We start from the raw sequence: 25,894 nt of genomic DNA, 5'->3' as shown, positions 1-25,894 counted from the left end.
TAAAACAGAAGATGATGAGGGCCAAAGCGTTTTCATCCAGCAAAACACACAGTCCTCAGCTATCTTTCTCTCTATGTGTAGTGTTAATGATAGTGCAGGTGGATGCACATCCAATCACAAGCTTGTATTTCGTGTGCCCGTCACCTGTCTTGCTTGTTGTCTTCTGTTGACACCTGACAGAATGTGCGCGCTTTTATAAATCTGTCCGTCATAATGTGAGCGGGGAGGATGCAAACAAGGAGAAGACGGTCCAAATCGTACCGACGGTGGATTTGCTACAGGGGGGGGGGGTGAAAAAAAACGAACTGGTACACGTGGAGCAGGGCTGTGTTTTCATAACATCCCTGAAGGTTAAAGCGGTTGCGAGGAGGGCAGAAAGATGGTCAGAGAGAGGGGTGAGTTTATGCTGATGGGGGGGGTGTTTAAGAGGGAACGAGTGAGACTAATGAGGAAATGGGTTGACGGGTGTCAGACAGGTTTTCGAAGAAAACATGACGAGGGGAAATGAGTGAAGAGGTCAGACGGAGGGTTGTTTCCATTCCTTGATGACTTCATTCAGAAGAACACGTTGAACACCCCCGTGGCACTCGTCTAAGTGCAGAAGCAGACGCGCTAATCATAAGATGGGGCTGATGTATTGTGCATGTGATGCGTGTGTGTGTTAATTACTCACAGAATGATTCACCCAGAGAGCCTCACACATTTACAGTTGCATGCCAGTTTTACAAAGGGACCCTTACTCGCTCTCGAGCCCCAACCAGGAATAATTCCAGGCCAGTTGAGCGTGCATTAATTACAACGAATCAGCCAGTCTGGCTCACCTGCTCTTTGACCTCGTCTTTCAGTCAAGCGCTACAGATATACATACGATATAGCCTAAAGAGAGATGGACTGAAAGTCTGCGGGGAGCTGCAGAATGGTGTCTGTCGGGAAGACGCATCTCTCCGGCGTACTTAAACTCGATACGAGCGGCTGATTATCGAAAATGAGAGAGTTTAAAGAATAATCTCCTAAAAGCCGATATGCTTCCACCTTTCCAGAGCAATAAAAGCTCAGCAAGAAAGTTCATTGAAAGAGCACACGGGCCCAACGGCTATCTATCATTCGCTCATCATGGGGAAAATTTGAAGTAACTACAAAAGATGGAGATTTATAGATTGGAAATTACAACCACAAAAGGGAAGTCTGTGTGAGAGTTGCACTGTGGAGAAAACTTCGAGGACACCAAGTAATATAATACCCTGCAAACCAGAGCGATCAGCCTGTGACACGACTTGGCTCGTGGGTCTCGACCGGCAACCTCAGTTGTCCTCTCCACCCCCCCCCACCCTCTCCTGTTCCTCTTATTCTCGTCTCCTTAAGCCTGCGGCTCTGCACACCGCTCGTTGCTGGTGTGAATACTTTTATTGTGCGCTGCCAAAGGCCCCGGGCCGAGCCGGGGCGTTTCTCTTTTCCCCTGTAAGTCCACCGGTACCTCAGTACACTCAGGTCTCTGTTATTCCTTAATCAACATAACAGTCAAACGTTGAGGTAGAAGAACCGGAAACGGGGGAGAAAAGGTGGAGAAAGGTGGAGAAAGAAAGTAGTGCGCAGGGACGGTGACGGCATCGTGAAGTAAGCGTACACAGTCAGTGTACAAAAGTAAAACAACTCATATTTTCGACACAGATATAAATCAACGCGGATTCGGTCTGGTAAAATGTGGAAGAGGAATTATAACGTAATGGAGCGCTCTCCAGCTTGGCTGAAGCTGCTACGGTCTGCAATAATAATAAAAAAAAACAGCAGGAAAGTCCTCGTGTTACTTAAAACAAATAGCATTTCTCCAGCAGATGAAATACTCGGGTCCACAATCGAGAGTTGGTTTCAGTAATATGCAACCCCACAAAATGTTTTACTAGCTAAAGACATGCCGTAGATGCTGGGTTCCGCTTGCTATGTCATGTGTTTCGGTAAAATGTCTCCAAGTAGCTGTGAACCTTTTCGCTTAACTTGGGGGCTTGCGTCTGCCAGAACGAGGCCCCTTGAAATTTGCCTGAGAACGCACAGAAAACTCAACAAAAGTGAGATTAAGAAAAAGAACTGAAGCTATCGCAGGCAGAAATCAGGCTTTTCCTCACAACAAGTCTTTTTTGTTTTGCCACATAGCTTAGTCATATCCAGCATCCAAACATTTGTGGTGGCAGTTCATCCAAAAGGCAAAGTTGGTGTGTGTGTGTGTGTGTGTGTGGGGGGGGTCTATTTAGGATTCAGTCCTCTGGAGGTGAGACATGTTCCCGGGCGCTTGATAAGAAGACCAACGAGAAACAATCCCACACCATTAATTGTTTAATTCTTTTTTTTTTTTGCCAAGATTTTTGACAATGATGGAAGAAAAAAACCAAACTGGGACGACGTCCAGGAGGGAAAAGCCCAGAAAGGTCCTCTTTTAGTCTGTTTCTATCAAAGGATTCCACGGTTTGACACCCCATGAAAACAACTAAGCCAACGCAGATCACGTCGTCAAAGGCTCCCACCGATGGGGACGGGGGGAGGGGGGGGGGGGTAACGGAGGCAAGAGGCCGAGAAAAAGCCTCTCGGGCGGCAAATTAAATGGCAGCAACATGAAGTTATTGTGACAGGCCGAAAAGAAAGGCTGGGAAGTGTACGAGGAAAATGAAAGGGGAGCTGAAAGTAAAAGCTTCGGCCCTTGATCTCCCCCCGTTGACCCGGTTCAGATGCGTGGCCCGCCAATCATCTCGTATTCTCTTCCCGCCGGCGGCCCCGAAACAGCTTCACGCACATCAGTTGGCAGCGAAACAGAGAGGGAGGCCTATTTTTCTGTCCGAGATGGACAGAAGGGTAGAAAGGAAGCGGTAGAAGGGAGATTATAATTTAATAAGGGGCAGGAAATCTTGGTCAAATCCCCCTGAAGGAGCTGAAATGCCTCCGTGCTGGAGGCTACTGGAGTGCAGACTGACCAGGCTCCATGTGAATGGGCTTCTGTGGCGCAGGCGGGGCAGGACATGAAGGCAAAAGAAGACCGGGAAGAGAGAACTCCCACTCTACCATGGTTTAGGGCATTTTCCTATTCAAAATATTGAGCCGGCAGTTTGTAAAGCCGTTGTATCGGTACGGTGGGACTCGAATTTCAGGGTTTGCATTGATTCAATTATGCCCAAACGTCCACGAGAACACACTTCCTCTCATGACACTGAGGTGACACCTGATGAGTTGGCTAGTAACGAACAACACTGGTTAAGAGATGCCAGATCATTTCATGCACGGGCACATTTTGGCCAAATGGGTTTTCTATTGTTAGCTATAAAAAGTATAAGTACAAAAAGTGTTTTGAAATGATCAAGAGGTTCTTACAGACACGTATTCACTCTCGTTTTTAATAAAAGTTAGCCTCACTTTGCAATCACAACCAAGGATGAGCAAATAAATAACATTGGGGTAATTAGTCAGCAGGTTACACATGAAAGCATTTTATTTAATGTGAATGCCCGTAAGAAGCCCGAATCTCTCTCTCTCAACGATCCACAATAACAGGGATTTAATGAATTTAATGAATGTGTGCTTTAAAAAAGGCAAATACGTGTGCACGTGGACACCGTTGGAAATATGTCGCCGTCTCTCCAACAGTGTGTGAAGGCGAGGGTGAACAACATAGTTGAGGATATCAGCTCACGGAGGCAGTGCAGCCTCCTCCATCGCTCTGCTACCATGTTTATCTGCGAATCCCTCCGTGCACAGAAATTCGTGGTCCTCCGCTTCCGCCCGGCAGGACGTTTGATCAGAAAGCCATTGCATGGCTCTCAGTCAGGGTGGAGCGACGTGAACTGTTCACTGACCCCGCGTTAAACCGGTCGCCCAAAAAGCACCTCAAACACACACACACACACACACTCATGCGTGCATGTTACACAGAGCTAATGGCCCACTCTGCCTGCGGTCCCGGCTGAAGCCAACCCCACCCATCGGGATCAATGCAAGTCTTTATTAGCTGCTGGCTAAGAGCACTGACGGTGTAAGTGGACACTGTCAGTTTTGGCCTCGCACCTCCCAAAATCCACCGCTGAGCTGTATAAACAAGGCTCTGTGAGTGAGTGTGTGTGTGGGTATGACCTCATGCCAATACGGTTATGAAGAAAAGGTTAAAATGTAAGATTCAAAGAAACTTGAGGTATAAAAAAACTCAGCCGTTTCAGTGAAGCGAGCCTGCGATCAGCGGGATTTTTATAGTGCCTACATCCGTGCAATCGCAATCAGTCTGCTGTTTAATATGAAACACACTCAAGATGCTTATTTGGCTGCTGACGTGCACCCACGGGGGCTCGTACAAACTGTGAGAAAAGCGAGTGAACACGTCCCGTTGGAGTCTCATGCGGTGGGCTCAGGCCTCATGAAGGTTCTATGAGCCACCAGAGAGCAGCACAGGTCAGACTGTATCACTCTGTTTGCTATGTTATATCTTTACAATAGACGGCTCTGTTTGAAAAATTTGGACCACAATGATCCGAAACATCTGTCGATACAAACATTACACGGTCATATTCGTGTTTCCATTTGTCATGCAAGCAATCCACAAGTGTTGCTGATTGTTCCTGCTGAAGTTTACAAAGATGACACAGGAATTATCTCTGCATATGTATGGGATTATTTTCATTGGGTATATGAGTATTTACAGTAGCAGGATGGCATGTGAAGTCACCCAGTGCAACTTCTGAATGATTACATTCTCAAAAGAAGACTAAATAATAACCAGCTGATACGATAAGTGGGTTTCTGGTTCATCGAGTAATTCCTGTACACAAAAAAATGCAATAACAAGCCGACATTTAAACTTGGCAGTACTGTGAGAATAAACTTCCAAAAGAAAGAAAAGCAAGCAACAGCCAACATATTCATTAAAATACCCCATATTTTGGCTTACTCAAGATATTCCTGATTTGAAACAGAAGACACAGTGGCCGTGCTGTTTGCTAATTTGCTTGTGCGTTGTTAAATATCAAGGAAAAATGAACAGAAACATGTTGGTTTGCCAAAAAGCAACACGTCTTGCTTCGATAATCGCGCTTTGGAGGAAACAAAAACAAAAAAGGAGCCCGAATGAGATGCCGCAGTGATTTCGCCGCCAATGTTTTCAGATTCAATGTTTCAAAAAACAAAAGCAACTCAACGATACCCAACGTCAATAAAGATCACTTGCTCTTCTTCACCGCGGAATATGTGCTGCCTCAACTCCCCTCACCCGGAGCCGGAGGTCGCACGGCAGCTGTTGGACGCTGGCATTTGGGGGGGAGGAGGAAAAAGGGGAATAAATCAGTCCGAGCCTGCAGCGGGACGGGGGAAGCGTGGCTCACGGGGGTTGACGCCGTATGTCCTCCCTAAAAAACAAATTGCCTCCCTCCCTCCCTGACCCCTTGCATCTCCCTCTGACCTTCCCTTCCCATTCTGTCGACACCCCCCCCGCTCTCTCGACACTAATCGAGAGCGAGGGTGACTCCCTGCTCGGTTTCCCTCGTGTGCGATTAATTTCACCGGAGTTCCATTTCATATTAAAACCAGATCTCTTCGTCGCCCTGTCTCTTATCTCCGTGGCGCAGTCATCGGGAGGTGATCAGAGACACGCGAAGGAATGCCGCGGTCGAGACAAGATGGGGGGACGACGTCGACATTCTTTTGGCGAGAATGGACGTGGGCCGTATGAGACAGTTCGGGAGGACTGAAATCTGACCGCAATATACTGTGACTATAGATCACAGTATATCGCGGACAGATTCTGGATGTGATTATTGATCCTAAGGTTATCTGAGGGGCTGTACGGGAGATTCAATCGTACCTATAACTCACTTTGGTGAAGGGTCTTATTTGCACATCTGTTACGGCTGTAAACACCCCCAAAAATAGGGCGAATATAATGTTAATGAGCTGAAATAGTGTCTGGTCTGCTCCCCAGATTGTCGAGTTTGAGGGCTGTTCATCAGGAAGGGGGAAAAAAAGAGCTTTTAATGACAGCAAACATTCAGGTAATTGTCTAGTGTTGAATGAACTCCATTTCCTTGTTCACCTGCCTCATGGAATTCCTGCAGCGCTGCCAAGAGGCAATAAAACAGCACATGCAACCTTCGCGAAGGCCAGACGCAATTATAACCTTCTCATGCATTATGTGGCAAACGGCTGAAATTAAGTGGAACTAAAGGATGAAGACTCCCTTTCTTCTTAAGAATGTCGGGGCCTGCGCTCGGTGCTTAAATCACATCGCGTCAGTCCATCCTGGATGACGGGGCAGCAGTTTGGGAGGTTACGATAACCCTCCCATCAGTCTGCAGGCATCTAATGGTTCATTAAGGACTGATTCTCGGGATCTGATATACGGCTTTATCTCCAACATGGCAGCTGGAAGAAGAGGACATTCTCGAGAGCCTGCAGTTATTTTAGATTGATGGGCCTTTGGCTTGGATAATCACCGGACCAAAGGAGGTCTGAAGCAGCTTCTTTGTCTTCTCTTGGCAGCTGAAGGGGACGGGGAGGATCGGTGTGAGGAATAGGAGAGTTAGAGGAGGAGTAAAACCTACACCACAGACATGAGAATGAGACACATCCTTGGACACTAGAGGGGTTGCACCAGTCCCATCAAACACCAGTCAGGACGTTTGAAACATCTTGAAATGCCACCTGTACGCTACCTGTTCAACACCTGACAGCAGACGAACACAGTCTGTACTAGCTGGTGAATATGATGGAGCATACGATGGAGCAGCAACTGGTGACGGCCCCTTTTCTCCCCCAACAAGCATGTGTTGCGTGCAAGAATTGGCAAGAAAAAGTTCCTTCTGTTTATTTGAGAGTGCTGTACCTTTTTGCTGCTTAACAATGAAAGCTTTTAAATAACAACATATTGGGGACAGTTATTTTTTCGTTGGAAATAAAATGTGTTCAACACCGTCTTACATCCGCTCTTTTGACCACTGGCCGGAGTGAGTAGCTTGCTGCTTTTAAAAGTAATTGACTCAATAAAAGCGCATCATCAGTTCGAGACACCATCAAGCGGGTAATCTTGTAACAGAGATATAAATCCCTACCGTGCTTTTCTGGAGGGGCCAATTCAAACAGAGTTGGGCCGAGGCAGCAAATAAGTATGAAAAAAAAGGGCTTTTATCAACAAAGTGAGCAAAATTCCTGTAAAATCTCAGTGTCGTGTTCACACATTGTTTCGGCTGCCCACAAGTGGCTGAAGAATCTGCGTTAGCAAGTTCAAGAGGTCCCAAAAAGGCCAACTACTATATATTCATTCATCTGTGCAGCACGACACAAAGGGTCAAACATGGACTCCTTTAGTTACTTCTTTCGGTGCGTTTGTTTACAAGTCGTCAGTTTGCGATGTGGAGTGAGGGATGGAGGGGAGGGGGGTGGGGGGGGGGCATCAGGCCAAATGAGCGGTCGGAAAACCGGCAGGACGGGAACTGTGACTCCGATTGTGTTAACCACGTGATCCCAGACAGATGCCTCCGAGCTACGTGCAAATGTGCGAGTGAGATCACCGATGAGAAAATAGGTCCTTTCCTCTGCGATCCTCCCCTGTTAATGAGCTGTGGCATTTTACACACAGCAGACTTTATGTTCTGTTAAACACCTGCTACTTTAACAGCTACAGAATGTGATGTGACTAAGTAAGTAGGTCTGGGATTTATCTAACGCTTCGCAGAAGCCCAGATCTTTTTTTTTTTGTAGTTGTATTTATCCAGAATTACAGATCTTCTGTACATGGCGTACAGGTTTGTCCCATTTTTTCCCCCCACTATGTTGTGTCCCATCTTAACTGTCGCAGCTAAATATATCAGATTAATTCAGGGACTCGAATGGTTTCCACTTAACCGAGCAAAGTTTAGAATGACTTTAGAAAGGCCGACAGCAGAGAGGGAGGAAGCGAAGCGAGGTGGGCGGAGAGGAGTGAGCTCCTCCAGTGACAATGAGCAGGCCGCGCTGGGAAACCTCAGCTCCTTCCTTCACTGTGGTCTGAGAATATAAAACCGCACCACACCGTTTGATCGTCAGACTTGAATACTTCTACAGCTACATTTAAAAAAAAAAAGAGAAAGGAAAAAACACAGTTTGGGAAACCATATTCCACATTTCCCCCCACACACACTTTCTAACGCCCCCCCCCCCCCCCCCACCCCCACTCCTTTCTTCCATTCCTCCCACATTAGCGGTTCTGCCTCTGATATCAAAGGGGGATGAAGATTAAAGTCCGGGTGAGGGGAAGAGTTGCGTGGTTACTGGGCAGCCGGGCGCTTTGCCCGATCCATGGAGTCACTCGCCCTCTGCCTGCCCACCGTTGGCTCTGTGCTCACTGACCGGAGATGGCCGGGAAACGAGGGGGGGGGGGGGGTTGCTTCCTCGCGTCCGAGCCTGCTACATCTCTGGAACAGTGTTAATTTCCTCGACGAAAATTTTTCTTTAACGACCTTTTTTTCCATGACTAAGACGAGACTGAGACGTGACGAAAACTATCTTAAAAAAGGAAAAATGTGACTAAATCTATTCTAACTTCCGTTAACGAGACGAAAATGTTGGTGGTTGACGAAGTCACAATACTTTTTCCCCCCTAAATTCGCACGCAACTGACAGACAACAGACAGGCAAAGTACGGCGGATATTAACGCGTCATGATGACGTCATCCACGAACCCAGAACGCTCGGTCGCAGCGGTGCAGCGGCGGTTCTTGTGCACCGACTATTTTACGCTTCGGCGAGTTTGAATGTGCGCCTCCTTAGTTTAGCTCAGCTGAGCCCGGTTTAGCTGACTGTTAGCAGGCTGAAGCCGCGCTGCTTCACAGAAACATGAAGACCCATTTAACAGACTGTCGGCCAGCAGAGATCCACGTGGACCTTTCTGCTCTGTTCTCTGGCGACGGCAGGCAGCGTTTCCTCGGCTGGATGAGACGCTCCGTTACAAACGCGTCTAACATAATAAACTTATTGCAGGTTCTGAAGCCAATAAAATAATGTATTGCACAGATTGTAGGACGTTAAGGTCTCTTTTGTTGGGACGAGCAATTTCACAGTGGAAACAATAAAGGACCATGAAGTTTCCGGTGGCCGTGTCAAAAGCACTGCAAGTAAACAGACAAACACAACAAAGTGTTGCGTTTAGATCCCTGGTCCTTATGAAGTTGTTACACCTTTGGCAATTTGTTAAATTGCCTTGCAAAGAAATGCTTTGCTATTTGTTAAAATCCAAATCTTTTCATGTAATGATTTTTCACATGTAATTTATATTCGCTCACACAAACACTTCAACCATTTGTTCTTGGCCCGGCTCCTCCGTCACATTTTACAACCCATTGTGGCCCGCGAGTCAAAAAGTTTGCCGACCTGCTATAGACCTGTCCTAGGAGGGACATCTGATGGACAACCAAGTACTGCAAGCTAGACTATTATGCAGTTGTAGACACAACACAGGGGGTCCGTGGGCCTGAGAAGGGAAGAAAAGGAGTTTAATATGGATATTAAATGTGACTAAAACTAGACTAAAACTAAGAAGGATTAAAATGACTAAATGTGACTAAAACTAATAAGCATTTTTTGTCTAAAGACTAAATCAAAAATAGCTGGCAAAACTAACACTGCTCTGGAAGGGTTTAAAAGCCCGTGTCTGGGAGGAATGTGACCCCCGTAGCACCTCCGAGCCTCCGGCCTGCTCTCCATTCATACTAAGCAGCTTCTGTACGCAAGCAAAGCACTGTCAGTCAAAAGAACACAGACCATCTTCTCAATTCCAGCCAAGCCTGCACTATGACTCCACATGACCTGGAAAATACAAACAATTATTTGGTTGCAAAGGTGAGAGGGTCAAATTCCAGTTTGAGTTATTTATGACTTGAAATGTTAGTGTTACATATTTTAGAGTTTCTTTTATTAATTTAAGGGAGACTATAATGCTGAAACATCATTCAAATTTGTTTTCTTTTAATAAAGTTAGCAATTTTGGAGAATGTCTGACATAAAAATTCCATTTCCATTTATGGTTTGTTTTCCGTGGCCTTGTCCTAGTTTGGTTTTAGAGCTGACACCCTGGAACGTGCCCTTTTGGTTGTTCATTATGGTAGAAAATCTGTTAACGTTTACTTTTTTCACATCGCGAGCAAATGTTTCTTTCCATGTCTTGGTATTTTTTTCAAGAGAGGTCAAGTTTGCACTTGACCAAGATGACGAGAGTTTACAGACAAAAGATGGTGTTGCTATAGATGGATTATGGTTTTTAAATTCAAATTTCAATACATCCTTCCGTTGCTTAAGGGGAGGTGTCATTAGGATGCATCATCTAGGAAACATGGATATCTGTTAAAAACTAAAATCTCCAATAGTTGTTGAAATCGCTAGCGTGAATAGAACAACATGTGATCAAAGAATATTCCTCAAAACAAGTAGAATCAAAAATGAAAGATATACCCGAACCATTGGCAGATTTTAGAAAAAAAAAGAATAATTAGCACGTGTATTTTGCACTGTGAAGGATCCAGTACCAGGCTCACCACTAACACCCACCGCTAAGTTGCAAAGGAGATTGGGGAACCTCATCATTTGTGATTATTACGGCCATCACTGACTTCAAAGATTGAAGGAGACAAACAAGGGGGGAGTGTTTGCATCAATGGAAACCCTCAACCAATCCGCTAATGCTACCAGGACCATTTCCATACCGCATTCGGGCTCCTTGTCCTCGCTGACCTCATAAAATCGCAGTTGTCGGGGGAGAAGACAAAGCTGGAAAATGTGTTTTTAGCTTGGAAGGCATACATTTTGTTATCCTTGGTAAGGTTTTGCACACCCTCACAACAGATGTTGCTCAATCAAGTGCTATAAACTTTAAAGTATGAAAAAACCAACCTTATTTGTCCAACAGGGACAATATGCTAACATCTAAAGGACTGTTGGCATGGTTTCCACCCACACACATGCACTGCAAGAATGATAGTAAACAGTGAGCCACAACAAATGTGTTTTTCTCTGCAGCACACGGGCCAGTGTGTGTCTATGAATAACATAGAAACGTTTAGAAGGACATGGGGCTCAGACTGCAGTCTGCTAGGGCAAATTATCTTGTTCCTCCGAATGGAAATCCTAGGCGTTAGCCAAACTACACGCCAGACTTTAGGTATGAACCCTCCAACGGATCGACGCCCCGTTCTCCCCCTCTCTCATTCCGACAAATATTTTCATAGGACATTTGACTGCAGTGGCTGGCTATTAGTTCCACAGGTGTGGAGAGACAAACAGCATTAAAACACCCTGGGACATTCCACCATGCACTAGCCGTGGACACATTGCACATTTCTCTCCCTGTCTCACAATTACCTGTACAATCTGCCTCTCCCCTGAGATCCCGTCTTCCGTTGCCAGATATAAGAATTATGTAAATTAAATGTTTACTATGTTTAGGTTTATTTGTCCATGAGCACGTGCGCGAATGTGTTTGTTGCTACAGTAGCTGAAAATATGCAACCATTGTTGTTGCAAGCCCCTTGAAGGTCTCCGTATCACTCCCACTCAAACTGGCACGGGATACAAACTGCAACCAGATGGAGGCTTCTGCCAGTGTTTTCCAGTTGAGCAACACCATGTTAGCGAGCAACGCTACCTCCTTTCGACTTACAAATGCTAACAACCTTCTCTTATTCTCGCCTCTGAAAAGTGGGGTAACGCTCGAACACTACAGAACGAACACGCGAGAATGAAGGCCATCAAACGGAGATATCCGTCCATCCAGAGCCAAAAGCCTGCCTGCAGTCCACCAATAATCCCGTGTGTGTAACTGCTATATGGTTTGGAATCCAGTGTGTTTACTAAGGTTTGGAGAGGTAGGAGTGAAAACCCCAAAGCTCTTTGGTTCTATGGCGAAAAAACCCCGAACAGATCACATGAACTGGTGCTCAAGTTTATAGAAATGTTACATGTGTCAGAGGTGATGCGTATAAAGGACAATATGTATTCAGGGAATCAGAAGTTCAGAAGTAGGAAGTCAAAACCTTTAGCACAACAAATGTTAATCAAGAGCATAGAGGAGTCCGTTATAACAAAAATGTATTCTGAATAGATGCAAGTAATAAAATATCTTGATTTGGGGAAATGGGGAAAGGATCAGAACACGAGAATGAGCCATGGAGTCGACAATCCCGATCGACCTTCTCCTTATTTGAAGTCCCTGTGCTATGCTAACGCTGTCCAGGATCGCCTGGTATGAGAGCGCTGTGTTTTGACGGCTTTTCACAGCCCACAGTTCAGAGCAGTGCAAATAGACACAATGCCAAAATAACAGTTGTCGGAATGCAGCTCTGCAGATGCGGTTGTTGGCCTTGGATGGAGATTTAAGATTGCGAGGCAGACGGGTAAACTCCCTCCCCGACTTTCCTGTTACATGTTGGCCTCGGCCGTCATGGTTTCACAGGAGGTTGTTACGAGGGTAGTCTCGGGTGTCGAATGGCAGGGTGAAGGCTAAGTGAACAGTAGCATAGAGGTGATGGGTGACACGTCAGGTCAGTAATAGCTCTAGCAGAAGGTGTCAATGAGCATCACTGGGGTCAGCCATCCCATGAAGTGTTTCCTGGCAACAGGTTGCAAACACAAGGTCAGTACTTGGGAACTGGGTACATCACTGCCGTCACGCCTTCGAGAACTGCACCTGTGGGAAATATCCCAAGTTTAAGGAATGAAGAAGAACGGATGACGGATCAGACTGGCAGGCGTGGAAACCATTTGCATCTTCCCGCTGTCACTAAATCCTTTTCTAAACCCCCCCTCCCCCCGCAGTACTCCACATCCAACCCCACTTCTTGAAGCTCACTGCATCTCACACAGATATACACACACACACACACACACACACACACGTACCTTCCTCATCCAGAAATGCCCTCTCACACTCATAAGGTAATGGCTGCAATTGTAATTTGCTTATCGCGCAAGCACAGATGTGAGAATGCCTGGAGTCTACACTGACAGCGGAGACAAAACCTTTCCATCTGGGTTTGAAAGTGGGCTTCCCAAAGCATCATAAGTCAACAGAACACAATGTTTTTGCTCTCGGACACTTTTGAGGAAACGGTCCAGTCTTAATTCCTCTATCTATGGCTCAAATGATTTTGTCAGCCAACAAACTTCACCATCCATTACTTTGTCTGCCTGTCAGCAACTCTGCATGTGCTCTCACCCTCCGCAAGCCCTTTGTTTTACTGCCTCAGCTCCGCGCTGGTTGCAGAGAAATGCAGTGAACATGATTACAGACACATTCCAGACACCCTTGATGGAGTTAATGATGGTACCAATGGAGAAACGTAGAAAGAGGAGAAGCAGGGAGGATGGAGTGCAGCTGAGCTGGTTACAGATGAGGCATTCCAACACGCCTTCATCCGTCTATACGGGATAGAGTTTCAGTTTTTGCAGGGACATAAGGGCTTATTTGCATTTTGCAGATGACAACAGCACAGCCACGTTGTCCCTGGACAAATAAAAAAAACGTGGCGGCAGGATGTGAAAATTGACTAACTTACTTGAATCAACAGACAAGCCAGTACTGTGAATACACTGTTGTGTCTGGCTGGGCTGAGAACTATTTAGGCAATTTTGACCCTGGCAGCAATACATGCTTTTCTTTTTCCCCTCCTCTCTGAACAATCCTGTTGAGAGCAGTGTAGCAGACCTTAGGGTCGACGCAGGATGCGTGTCACATGGAGCGGATTGGCAGATATTTCGATGCAGATTCGAGGCTGTGCACCCCAAACAAACTCCTATTTGTTGTTATTTTGTATACTTGATGAGCAAGGAAAGCAGCAGTGAGAAATACCACAGCTCAGCTGCCCCATAGTTCCTTCTCACGGTGGCTCTATATCCAACAGATGCGCAAGGGAAGCATGTAGCCGTCATTTGAACAAGCTCAGCGTTAAGGTTATCGGACCATCGCCATTCTCAGACAGACAAACCCCCAGGAGGCCACAGCGAGACACTTGTGATCAACAGAACAATGCATGGGAACGGAGAGAGATACGAGACCGAGAGGCATGTCAGCAGCGAGCCTGCTTTTCGAATCACACACTTGCACAGCCCACCGGGGATGGCCTTTTAATTCATTAGGGCACTGTTAGTGAGCAATGTGCCGTCTTGGAGGAGGTCTCTGCACATTCCCGGCAAGTGTTGATGGGGTCTGGATTAGTCATCGTCTCCACATGAGAGTGGATGGCTGCTTGTGCGTTTCCCTGCTGTGTTACGCCTGGCTGGTGTTCGCCGGCGACCCTCAAGACGAGATGTCCTGCTTGGTCCGCTGCCAGAGAGGGACGAACCATGTGTATCTTTGCTTCTGATATTTTAACCATTTCCACACTTAACCTCCATGTCTGTTTTTATACTGCAAATGAAGAATTTTGAAATTGAAATCTGAAATCTGTATTATAGCTATAGAGAATACTTATAAAAGGTTCATTCACATATCTCTTCTATTTGTCTGGTTATGTTTTTGCATCAGGATGGCACTTTGGAGGGTCCAACTTTCAATCTTTATGTCTGGCCATGTAGAATTACAATAATAATACAATACTGTAAGCGGATGATTACGCTAAAGGATTTGTAGTCCCCTTTATTGCCCATCCATCCATCCATCCATCCATTGTCAGACCGCTTATCCTGCACACAGGGTCGCGGGGGGGCTGGAGTCCATCCCAGCCAACTTCGGGCGATAGACAGGGTACATCCTGGATTGGTCGCCAGCCAATCGCAGGGCAACACAGAGACACACAACCATTCACACTCACATTCACACAACTACGGGCAATTTAAAGTCCCCAATTGACCTGATCCCCAGAGCATGTCTTTGGACTGTGGGAGGAAGCCGGAGAACCCGGAGAGAACCCACGCAGACACGGGGAGAACATGCAGACTCCACACAGAAAGGCCACTGGGCGGAATCGAACCCAGGACCTTCTTGCTGTGAGGCGACAGTGCTAACCACCACGCCACCGTGCCGCCCCGTATTGCCCATGTAGATCATAATCTTATTGACATTTTAATATTTATTTATCATTATAAAGTAATAAAACGGACAGCCATGACACCTTCTGCTCTTTAGACTTGTAGTAAGCACAGTAAGCTTTAAAAAAAGAGAAGATTTTTCATTCAGAAAAAATGACTTGCTCATTTCCTATCCTCATTTCCATCTGCACAGTCCCAGCCTCATGTAGCCAGCGAGAAGCAGCGGGGTTACTACAAAGTATCACTTCATATTTTTAAATGTGCAATATATTGAAGGTACTCTCCTGTGATTCAGGATTATACTTCCAGAGTGTTTGGTGACTGGCAGGAGACCGATTAAAATCGGAGAACTCAAAGTAGCTCAAGCTCAAAATACGCTGGTTCCTACATTTCCCATAGAAGCAAATAACTAAGAGGAACGGCATGCCTGGGTGGTAATTCACTGAGGCTTTCTTACTACAAGCAACCTCCATTCACATTACACATAGTTATTTAACCAATTATTCATGTTAAATATTGAAAAGTGGAGCTTTAAGAAAACATGTATTCTCGGTGCTTGGAAGGCCTAACAAGCCTATTTTCCCCGTCTCTTTGCTCCCAACATGAGGTTTGAATCAGCAGGCTGTCACATGACAGAGACACAGCATTTGGGACACATCCTCTCACTTTTACTGTTTGGGCAAACATGCCTGCAACCTATTCCTCCTCCTCCTCCGCCGCTTTCTTGTCATTGTCATTCTCTTGCTTCCAGACGACGAGGCGCAGAGCATACCTCGTCCCAACGATGGAAGAGAGCGACCGAAGTGCAATGAAGGAATTCAATCACAAACGTCTCTGAATAAAACACCGAATATAAAGGCAGCACCGTTTGACTCAAATGTATCTTTTAAATCTTCAAAACTACACCGGGTTTCTGTTTCCCTCAAGAGATTAACGGCACAGCAAGTTTAGCTGATTGCTGGAGTACTGGGGTATTACTGAGCTTGTTTCTCAACTTGAGGAATGGGCCGGGTGTTCCCGACAGGGTAAACAAACATCGGTGGTAAAGAGGTTGCGGCGAAGTGAAGCTTAGTAATTCATGGCGGAATGATCTGTGTCTGGGAGCAAACAGGCGGCCCGTGTTTCTGTTGACACTGGTTCAAATCCTCGGCCTGATCAAAGACGGCACATGGTTGCTACAAACTCAGTGCTCGCGCCTCGCTTATTGAATTTTTGCCCTTCAAATCTTGTACTCTCACCTCTCTTTGCCTCTTTCCCGCAAATACCGCCCTCTCCACTTTCTCCTATCCCCATTTCCCTCCTGTCCCACCTCGGATCTTTCTTTCTCTTCCAAACATATCCATCGCCATCCCTTTTTTCCCCCCACAAAGTTTCCCATATCCCTATCGCACTTTCACCACATGTCAGGAAGACTTGGGTTTGTGTGGTTTCTGCCCTAATTTGGGAGCGGTCCAGCTCAGGCTCCACTGGGCCGGTTGTCGGTTCGTCTCGCTGAGCAAGTGACCACTTCTCTGGTTCAAATTAGCAACGAGGCATCGCTGCAGGCCTTTTTTACAGGCGGCTTGTAGAGGAAAGAGCAGAAGTTGGGGGAGAGAGCGCGTATAGCCATCTGCAAACCACATGAAAGCGAGGGTAATTGATTCAAAGCTCTCCCTAATTAAGTATTATGTTAGTTGACCGTAAAAACATCCTTCCAAAAGTGGTTGTACTTCTGCAGCTTTCGCTGTCCAAACAATCACAGACCTGCATGGCTAACGTCAGGTAGAGGATGTTGTACTCCCCGTGATTCTGCGATCTATCATCCAGAGAACATCCGGATTTCGACTCAGGAAGGTTACAGATTTACATGACCTCAGTTAACTTCTGTGTTGCATTATACAACTGCAGCTCCGTTCCCAAAGACCACAGCAACTTCACGATCTCCATAATCTAGCTGTCATACGTTGAGATGGTTGAATATTGAGAAAAGCTGTCTCTTGGCATGTGTACCTGCACTTTTCAGGGAGTAAAACTTTCCATGCTTGTATGCTTGCTTGTGTAAGACGGACAAAACCAGTGCGTGATGAAGAAGCATACGGGAAAGCTGTCATCCAATTAGTCCTTTCTTTGTTTATCCTAGCCTTCACTGTAGTGGATCTCAAATGTTTTCAATGAAACTCTATACCCCTTGTACAATATCCTTCCTAAATTATTAGGCGTAGCAACAGCCTTTCCTGTCTTGAGAGGATGAAACAATTCCTCTACAACAGCTTATTTAAGCACTTAGGAATGCTGCCAATCTGCATTGCCTCCCCTGTCTAACTCTAGGAAGTATTACATTTATCGTAGGGATAAACAGAAACAAGAGAACTGTCGTTAAGACGTACACACGCAACGTCCAACGCACTCGGTAAAGCATCGCTCACGCAGCGCTCGCCTCAAACGAGCTGTGATGAGCACAAAGCGGCCTTTTCATTTTTATCGTTTCGGGGCTTTGCTGCTGATTACGAAAATGAGAAGCTTTGAAGGGCCGGTTGTGTTGTACTCTGTCTAAATCTTCTCAGCGTTCCATTACGAAGCACACGTTGCCCAATGGGCTCAAAGTCCGTTGAGAAGGGATTAGGTCTCTAAACCACGGACATTTAAAGATAAAGTCTCAGACAACCTGCATCCTGCATGTAGCAAACTAGGGAGAGGAGGCGAGGAGCTGCTAGCTTTGTCTAAGCATCCATTACCTACTCCTCAGAATCTGGCGCTTTGAAATAAAAAGGAATTTATTTTCTTTGAGAGAACCAAACCAACAGGAAGGCCAACGAGCAACGAAACGCACACGTGTGGATCAAGCTCAGCCTGAACAACAACAGAGTCTGGAGCCACTGAAATGGTCTCAGAAGAGCTGTTTCCAACCTCTTCCACTCAATATTCACCCATCAGTAAGAGATGTATCCATCCTGCATCTGGAGCGAAATAATAAAAATAAACAGTCTGCTTGGGAAGTACATCTGCCACAAGATGAAAAGGGTGATATGTTTGAGTTTTATATTGAGGAGTATATTGAGGACCGCTGTTAAGAGTTGGACCAAACGTCCTGCTAAACATAATTCTTGCCAGACGGTTAGCTGAGGTGCAATGAATTAGGGTAGAAAGAGAGGGGGGGAAAGGACTGTTCTGTATATTCATGGTCCAGTGCAACACTACCTAAACCAACCAAACATCAAACCACCTTCGTTTGGTTTCGCCCTGTGTTATGGATTTGACTTTGAGACTGATTAGTGGGGAGGTCACACACAGAAAAGGAGAAAACTCCTCAGCCTCAGTGGCAGAACCCGAGATGTCACATCCCATTTCAGCCCTGTAGCTAGACGAGCGCTGAGGCTCTCCTACCTGTTGGTTCCGGTTTAATTATCAAAGGGACGCCCCTAAAAAGCTCCTGTTGGAAAAACATAGATGTGACATAGATGGGAGTCATTGCTCAATATGTGTATTATTCAAGACACTGCTGATGCGCCCTGTTCAGGATTCTTCAGTTTAAGATGAAGAGTAAGTATTTTACAATTGGACAAAGTCCAGAAGAAAGAAGAATGTTTTTGAATTGGGGTCCAAGTACGAGTGGTGGTCAAAAGAATGAAAACACGGTGAGCTGGAGACAATGTCCTGAAAGTAATCTGTCGCTTGGATTTACTCCGTTCTTTGCGAACCTATGTGTTTGCAAAGAATGGTTTGCATGAAAAACGCTGCCCTGTGAGAGCTGAAGAGGGCATGTTGCCTGGCCCCTCTGAGCTCAGAGGCCGTGCTTGGACCGGGCCATTGCCGACGGAGTCAATGGGAGGTGGAGGAAAAATAACAAGGGGCGTCCGCCAAGTCTCCCCATTGCTTGCTCTCCCTGTCTCTCTTTCACTGTCCCACTGCTGCTGCCAGCACTGTGGAAAGAATCCCTCTGGTCCAGACGCCGTTAGAAGAGAACAAAAGAGCAAGTGGGGGAAGGATAAACACCGATAAAAGGAGACAGACAAATGAATGAGTGAGTGACAGCGAGAGGAAAGTAAAAACAACGTGCCGGTGCAAAAATTGAATTATAGAGTGAGAATAATAGAACATTTTCTACTGTTTTTTTTTAGTTTTCCCCCTCCTCCTTTTACCGTACCCTGCTGTTCTTCAGGGCTCGTACCAGGCTGAGGGCCAGAACTATTTCCTTCAATGCAAGCGGCTGATTAATAACCTGCTGCGCCATCCTCTCTGGGGGTGCTGTATGTTTGTGCAGGTTCATTATCTGCCCTACAGCAGACTAACTTCCACATATATCAGCTGCGTGTCCGGGCCAGTTTGGCTACTGGCGATGTGCTATCAAGCTCAGAGAGTATAAACACATGAGGCAAAATGAAGAAAAAGGGAGACGACATCCAAATCTCCGTGCATCTGCACGCGGCAATACGTGTTTTTCTTCTGCCCCGTTCGCCCTGAAAAAACGAATGCAGCCTATCAATCTCAAATCTAATGGTTCGGGCTCTGATTAGGACCAGCGCTTGCACTGTACCCAGCAGTGTACCCGGCACTGTACCCGGCACTGTACCCGGCCGTAATTACAAGTCTTCCGGCTGAAAAGAAAACACACTCTTGTTGTTGAAAGCATTAAAGGAGTGCCCTCTCACACTCGTTCCCCTTTAAGTCAAAGCATGAGAAATTAGTGTGTGTGTGTGTGTGTGTGTGTGTGTGTGTGTGTGTGTGTGTGTGTGTGTGTGTGTGTGATCTGAAGGTGTTTGAGTTCGAAAGGATGTGGAGGAATAAGTGGGCGTTTACTTTTCCTTGAGAATGAGTGGCATTCACCTTCATTTCCTGCGAACACGGGCATCAGACATCAGTGTAAGAGAAGCACATGTGCACTCAAGCATCCACACACACACACACACATAAGAATATACAAAAACACACTGGAAACCTATATGGAGAACAATTCAGAGAAGAATCATACACATGCAAGTGACGGATGAATCTTTTGGGATTTTTTGTTTGTTATTAAAGAAGACCACACGCAAAAGTTACCAAATCTGTAGATTAAGACTGAAAGAGGAATCAGAAACTATCCTGAATAATATTGGTGTTATGAGATGATTTCATTCAGATGTACTGTTTACTGCAGCTGATAAGTCTGCAACAGGTTTTCTTTTCATTACAAGATGTGTGTGTGTGTGTGTGTGTCAGTGAACGGCCTGGTGTTCTGCCCTCTTGTGGCATCAAAGTGTAGACTATTACAAGCCAAAGAAGAGTGAGAAACAAAAGAGAGTGGCAAACACTGACCTGAGCCTTGAATATCTCTCTGTCTCTCCCTTGTACTGCCACAATGAGGGGCAAATCTCCCCAAAGATACCTTATTATTTCACCTTGACATCAGAGAAAAAATCACGCTCAAAGATTCAATAAAAAAAAAGAGAGAACTGTTGTCGAGTTTAGAGCCTCAAATGTAGTTCAACATCTTCTGGCCTTTAAAGCAACAGCAGTGGAGAGTCTCTGCTCCACACGAACAGGCAGTTTAGCTGTGAGAGCATGTTCATCTCTTTGGAATGTGTGTGTGTGTGTGTGTGTGTGCGTGAATCCATGAAGGTGTTTGTATTGCCCAGGCCATAAAGTAGGCTGTGTGTGCCACTGTGCACGGCCGTTCTCGTTGTGTCATAAGCCCGACCGGGTGGCTGCTGCTTGTGGTTAAATAGTGTTCTGCACGCACAAACACACTTCCACCGCTCGTAGCCACCAGTGACAAAGCGAGTGACCGGTTGCCATCCACTGGAGAACAGAGAGTCCCAGTCAGCGGCATGGGGTTGCCTTGGTTACAGCACAACGTCGCCATCATATATATGCCAGGCATGGCAACAAATGCCAAGAGGCAGGCCACAAAGAGAGGTGCTTAAATCCCCTGAAACAGAGGTACTTTATTTAATAAACAAAGAAAAGGTGCAGAGCTGACGGGAAACAACTGAGTCAATTAGAGAGGCCCCAAACTTTATGAGCAAACGCTGCTTTGAACGGTGGCGCGCGGGCGCTGCTAAGCGCGCTGCAGCAGCTTTGTAGATCGACTCGTTCCGCTGCCCTTGAAGGATGGTCACACGTGTTTTGATCCTCACACTGATGCAATCGCTTAGGGGCGTACGCGCATGTGGCTGCACGTGCACCAACGCGCACACGCACACACACACACACACACACACAGGTATATCCAGTTGAGTCTTCTTGCCGTAAGCCAGCGAAAGAGACGATGCTGCCAAATGCTTTTGGAGCTCAGAACTCCAGCAAGCTGTTTTTTCCAGACTCCCTCTTCTGTCTTTTTCATACCCTCACTCTACACCTCTCGCTCTCTATTTCCTTCTCTGTGTCTGCCTGCTTCTTTCGCCATGACAGCTTGAATCTCATCTTCTCAGCAAAACATGCATTTTAGCACATGTTCACTAATGCGTTCCTCCTGCGCTCGCAAACCACTTTTTGCTCAGCTCAACTTCTATCTCTGTTAGCCCGTCATGCGGGACACCTGGGGACTTGAGAGTCACGGCTGTCCGTCCTCTTTCTGTGCGCGACGGAGGGATGTCGTTACAGTGGAATGCGGCGTCGCTTGCCAGAGGCGTCACAGTGGATGCACAAGCAGTGCAAAAGGCGAAAAGGGGGACGAAGAGAGGAGACGAGAAAGGGAGGAGAAAAACGATCACTTCAGTTCATTCCACTCAAAATAGAATCTTTCAGGATAATATACAGAACTATAAAAAAAGAAAAAGCAGCAGTCGATATTGAAAGAAAGTGTTATATTAGTGGCAGCTATGGAGGACACCCCACTTAACAGTATATTTAGATATAGTATATTTGAGCCAAACCCACTGTACTGTACATTATCCCACAGTCACACTCCGGTATCACACCACGCCCACTGCAACATCATAAGCATAAGCATCAGATATATGTACAGCAGGTATGGATGCATCAACAATATCATGGATATCATCAATAATAAATACCATACACACCATTCGGGCAAAGACTCACAGAAAAAGTCCCGCTTTGACGACAGAGAAAGTCAGGGGACACTCAAAGTACATAAAGAGAGAACAGCTACGCCTTTAATATTATTGAAATGTAATTCTTCTTATTTGATACACGTTTTCTAAATGGATGGGACTCGGGTAGGTTATTTGTAATCTGCAAGCTGTTACTCTGAGCACTAGCTTAAGACTGAGGAGAATTAAGCAAGTCCCATGACAAAGATATTGCACCGTCTGTTTTTTATTTTTATTTTTTCCCCTTTCCGGTTCTCTCCTCTGGTTTCTTTTGGCCTCAACCACTGCAGCCACATGTAGCAAAAGTGAAAAGAAGAGGCAACAGGACACGAGGATGCTGACAGAGCACCAGAGGAACAGGAGGGCAGGTAGGGCTTACCTTTCTCTCCTCGGGGGGCGTTGAGCACTGGGTAAGGGCAGCGGTAGGTGTGAGCTTCAGGTGGGTCTCTCTTCAACCTCCCTCCTTGCTTCAGCCACGCAGGGCTCCCATGGGATGCAATGGCATCCGATATTCAATGAATCCTGGGCAGAGAGTCGGTCCAATGAAAAACAACTCCAAGAAGTTTTAAAAATTGGAGTTTTTCAAATGCAGGTAGAGAAAAGTGTCTATTTGGCTTTTATTTAACTCTTAATGAAAAGAAGAAAAAACAGTCCATCCACGAGCTACTTGCCAGAGATGGTCTAATTGAGAGGGAGGATGAGCAATTAGAGAAGGGGAAAAAAATCCTCCGTGTCGTCTTCAAGCTGTCCAGACACAGGTCTGAGGAACACCTTCCCAATCCGTGCGCTCCCCCTGTCCAGGGTGGAAAGTAGGAGGGAAGGAGCGAGGGAGCAGGACAGGAGAGGGAGAGAGAGCGAGTAACAGTGGAGTGAGACTCAGTCAGTTAGGCAGGCAGTCGGGCAGTCGACGTACATTGAGCTAGAGGCTGTGGGTCCAAGCAGCGCTCCCAGAACTTATACCCAGGGGCTGTGCACCTCGCTGCTCCAATCTCCCTGGCTTACTCTGCGATCCCTCTCCCACTGGCTTATTTTGGGAACTACAGACAGGATTGTTCATTGGGTTGAACCCCTTCGTACAAAAAGCAAGTGTCTGTGGCGGGGCTGCATTGACGGAGGGAGGGGAGGGAGCAGGATGGGGTGGGGTGTCGGCCGCGCAGAGAGGGCTGGGGGTTAGGATGAAGTGGAGGGAAGAGAAGGCAAACGGGACGAGAGAACAGAGGATTCCAGAGGCTTCTCTCGCTCATGGTCCCCCCCTCCCCCCCCCCCCCCCCCCCCCTTTCTCCCCTCTCCCTCAACTTTCCTCTCCTTTCAAAACGTACCTTTCATAAAAATGTCCCCTGCTCCTTTGCTCCGAAAAAGACTGAAATACGTTCATCAGATCAAACATGTAGCTATTGGCGTTAAACATGTCGGAGATTATAATCCTTAAACCCTTAAGTTTCTCCTTACTTGCGCTGTAGCTCCAATAATCTCTCAATGCAAGACACAACACTGGATAAGTGTAATACACAAAAGGGCATTGTGTTGTTGGCTAAAACCTGCTGCTGTTTCTGTACAATCGTTACATGATAGCACTCTCTTGGGGTTAATCACCAAAACAGTAAATTACATCGGTTCACATGTCGCTGTTACAGCCCGTCCATTCATTGCTACAAGATGTATTACAAGCATCAAATAGACCTTACATTTAAATCCTGCCAAGTATTTGCAGGGAAAAATGCACAAACTCTCATCAACATGGATGGTTGGAAATGGTGGTTTGGACGTTAGCTAATAACCTGTAGGGGTTCCTTATCGTCCTCCAGGTGACTCCCAACAGAAGGGCCGTACGACCAGTACAGGTTTAGCATTCAGTGTTTAATTGGCACAGTGTTAGCTGGCCCTTTGCTTTGGTAGTGGACCTTGGAAAGAAAGCTGCTCCGTGCTTGCGATTGGAAAGCTGGCCCAGCCTTTTCCTGAAAGACCTACTGGGACTAAGCCAGTGGCTGACTTAAAGATCAAATCGAGATTGTGATTCCAAGTGGATCTTGAAACGAGAGAGAGGAGGGAGAGAATTTTTAAAAAGGCCGTTTCCGACATCTGTCCAAGATTTTGGTGGGTTTATTCAACATCATCTCGTGCCAGTTGGTACTGATTTATTAAAAGTTATTTTAGCAGCATCTTCTCATTCATTACTCGAATCACAGCTTAAACATCTATTTACCAAAAGCTGCCCTTCCTGCTGCACTTTTCTCATTCATGTTTTACTCATGGAGAGTAATAAGCGTCCCGAGACTATGTCATTTTCTGACCACTACCACCCAAGCAACGGGGAACTCGGGCTTTCCTTGCATGAGAACTACAGGCAACGTCTCAACAAGGACATATTTGGATAATGTATTTTATATTAAATGGGACCAGCCAACTTTTGGAAAATTCCATCAATATTGAGATGGCAAAGTGATTAAACGTGCAATGGCGTATTCTGTCAATCCACAGATGACTGTGCCCTGATGGAAGAGCATAAACTGACCGGTTGTTGACTGTGCTATCAGAAAAGTACGTTGTCCGTGAGTGGAGCCGGCTAAATTGTATAATCACTAGAAAATAAGCAATCGGCGTCACGTCTGTGAAAGAGCCATGGTGCAGTTGAAGCTGCCTGAATGGCTCTCTGAAACATGGAAAGGGTGGAGTGACCAGATGCCCAGCAATGATGTCATCAATAGGATCCCTGTGTGGTAGTAATGGCCTGCCATTCATTCATCCCCCAGGTGCGTGTTTGTGCGTGACCACGCGTGCGTTGTAGACCCCACACCCTAACACATCTTTTGTGTTTCTTGCTTTTTGTTGCTCAATGAAAGAAAAATAGTCGGGTGGAAAAGCCACTTCCTGTCAGTGCTGTGCTACAGTTCCACTCAAGTAGCATCTGGCTCCTGACAAAATCTCAGTTAACCCTCAGATGCTCACACACAACATTCATTCTCACTACATTTTGGTCGGCACACACCCCTTAAGAAAATCCCCGAACCAGTCACTTCAGCCCGGTACACAAGTCCCCTCCCACGCGATTGCTTTTACAAGGTGAAACATTCCCGAGTTGAGGGAAAAAACACCTGGTCGTCATAAGTTGCTCTATTTTCACTCCGCTTTTCCCCTTCGCTCCGTTCCATTAGCATGAGTAAAAACAAACAGCGGCCATTAGGTGACTGGAAAACCGTTGCGTTGCATCACACAGACCTGCTTTGCCCTTGGTGTTCGTCAGAAGCCCAGAAATAAGCCGTGAAGGGTCGGTTGGCGACACAGATCTACTCCACCCTGCACCACACCCAGCGCCCCCAGACATAAACCCCACTTTGTGTTAACGTATGGGGGTCTGTTCTACTCAAAGGTGGTGTGTTTAGGTGGGGTGAGTTCATTGAGCATGCGTGTTGATTGAGTGGGTTGTGTGAATGGTCGGAGTGTGTTGAAAGGTGGAATTGTTTGTGTTTTCGAGCGGGATTGCAATTAGCTTTCTGGATTTTGTTTACCCTCTGAGTCTCTCCAAGTATTGTAGCTTGGTTATTGAGTTGATTGCCACTATGGTTTTGACTGTGTTTAATCTAATTATTATGAGACACAAAACCCCCTTTAAAAAGCGTCCCATTTCAACACTTCAGTTAAGCCCCTTTTATTCAAACAAGGCGTCTATATCATGTAACAAAGGTCAGCCTTGAAGGTTTACGCAAGGACAGCAGAGGACAGGTGTTCCTCTCTCCCATCATTCGGTTTTCCCCGCTGCTTTTGTACTCCCTCTTTTCTTCACTAACGGCCTCTCTTTCCCTCGGGCGACAATTCAAGAGGGGGGCCGTTTTTCTCTCAGGTGATGTGGTCCACCTTTGTCTGTTCTAACC

The 25,894-nt window shown here is 46.2% G+C and overlaps 1 protein-coding gene across 2 annotated transcripts in view; it reads right to left on the bottom strand.

Annotated features, from left to right (window-relative positions):
* Positions 1-22,829, bottom strand: part of col8a2 (collagen, type VIII, alpha 2) — a 35,017-nt gene extending 12,188 nt beyond the window's left edge. Inside the window, exon 1 of one of the 2 annotated variants that reach the window (XM_040188146.2) lies at positions 22,405-22,829. The gene's annotated coding sequence lies outside the window, so the exon portion shown is untranslated. Of the gene's footprint in view, positions 1-20,286; positions 20,307-22,404 lie in introns of those variants that run through there. The other variant, XM_078081853.1, reaches the window with a different exon arrangement.
* Between the last annotated feature and the right edge of the window lie 3,065 nt (positions 22,830-25,894).

This window comes from Gasterosteus aculeatus, chromosome 10, assembly GCF_964276395.1.
Source record: "Gasterosteus aculeatus chromosome 10, fGasAcu3.hap1.1, whole genome shotgun sequence".
Taxonomy (NCBI): domain Eukaryota; kingdom Metazoa; phylum Chordata; class Actinopteri; order Perciformes; family Gasterosteidae; genus Gasterosteus; species Gasterosteus aculeatus.
The sequence above is the reverse complement of the archived record's forward strand: the minus strand, read 5'-3'. Positions and strand labels throughout refer to the sequence as shown.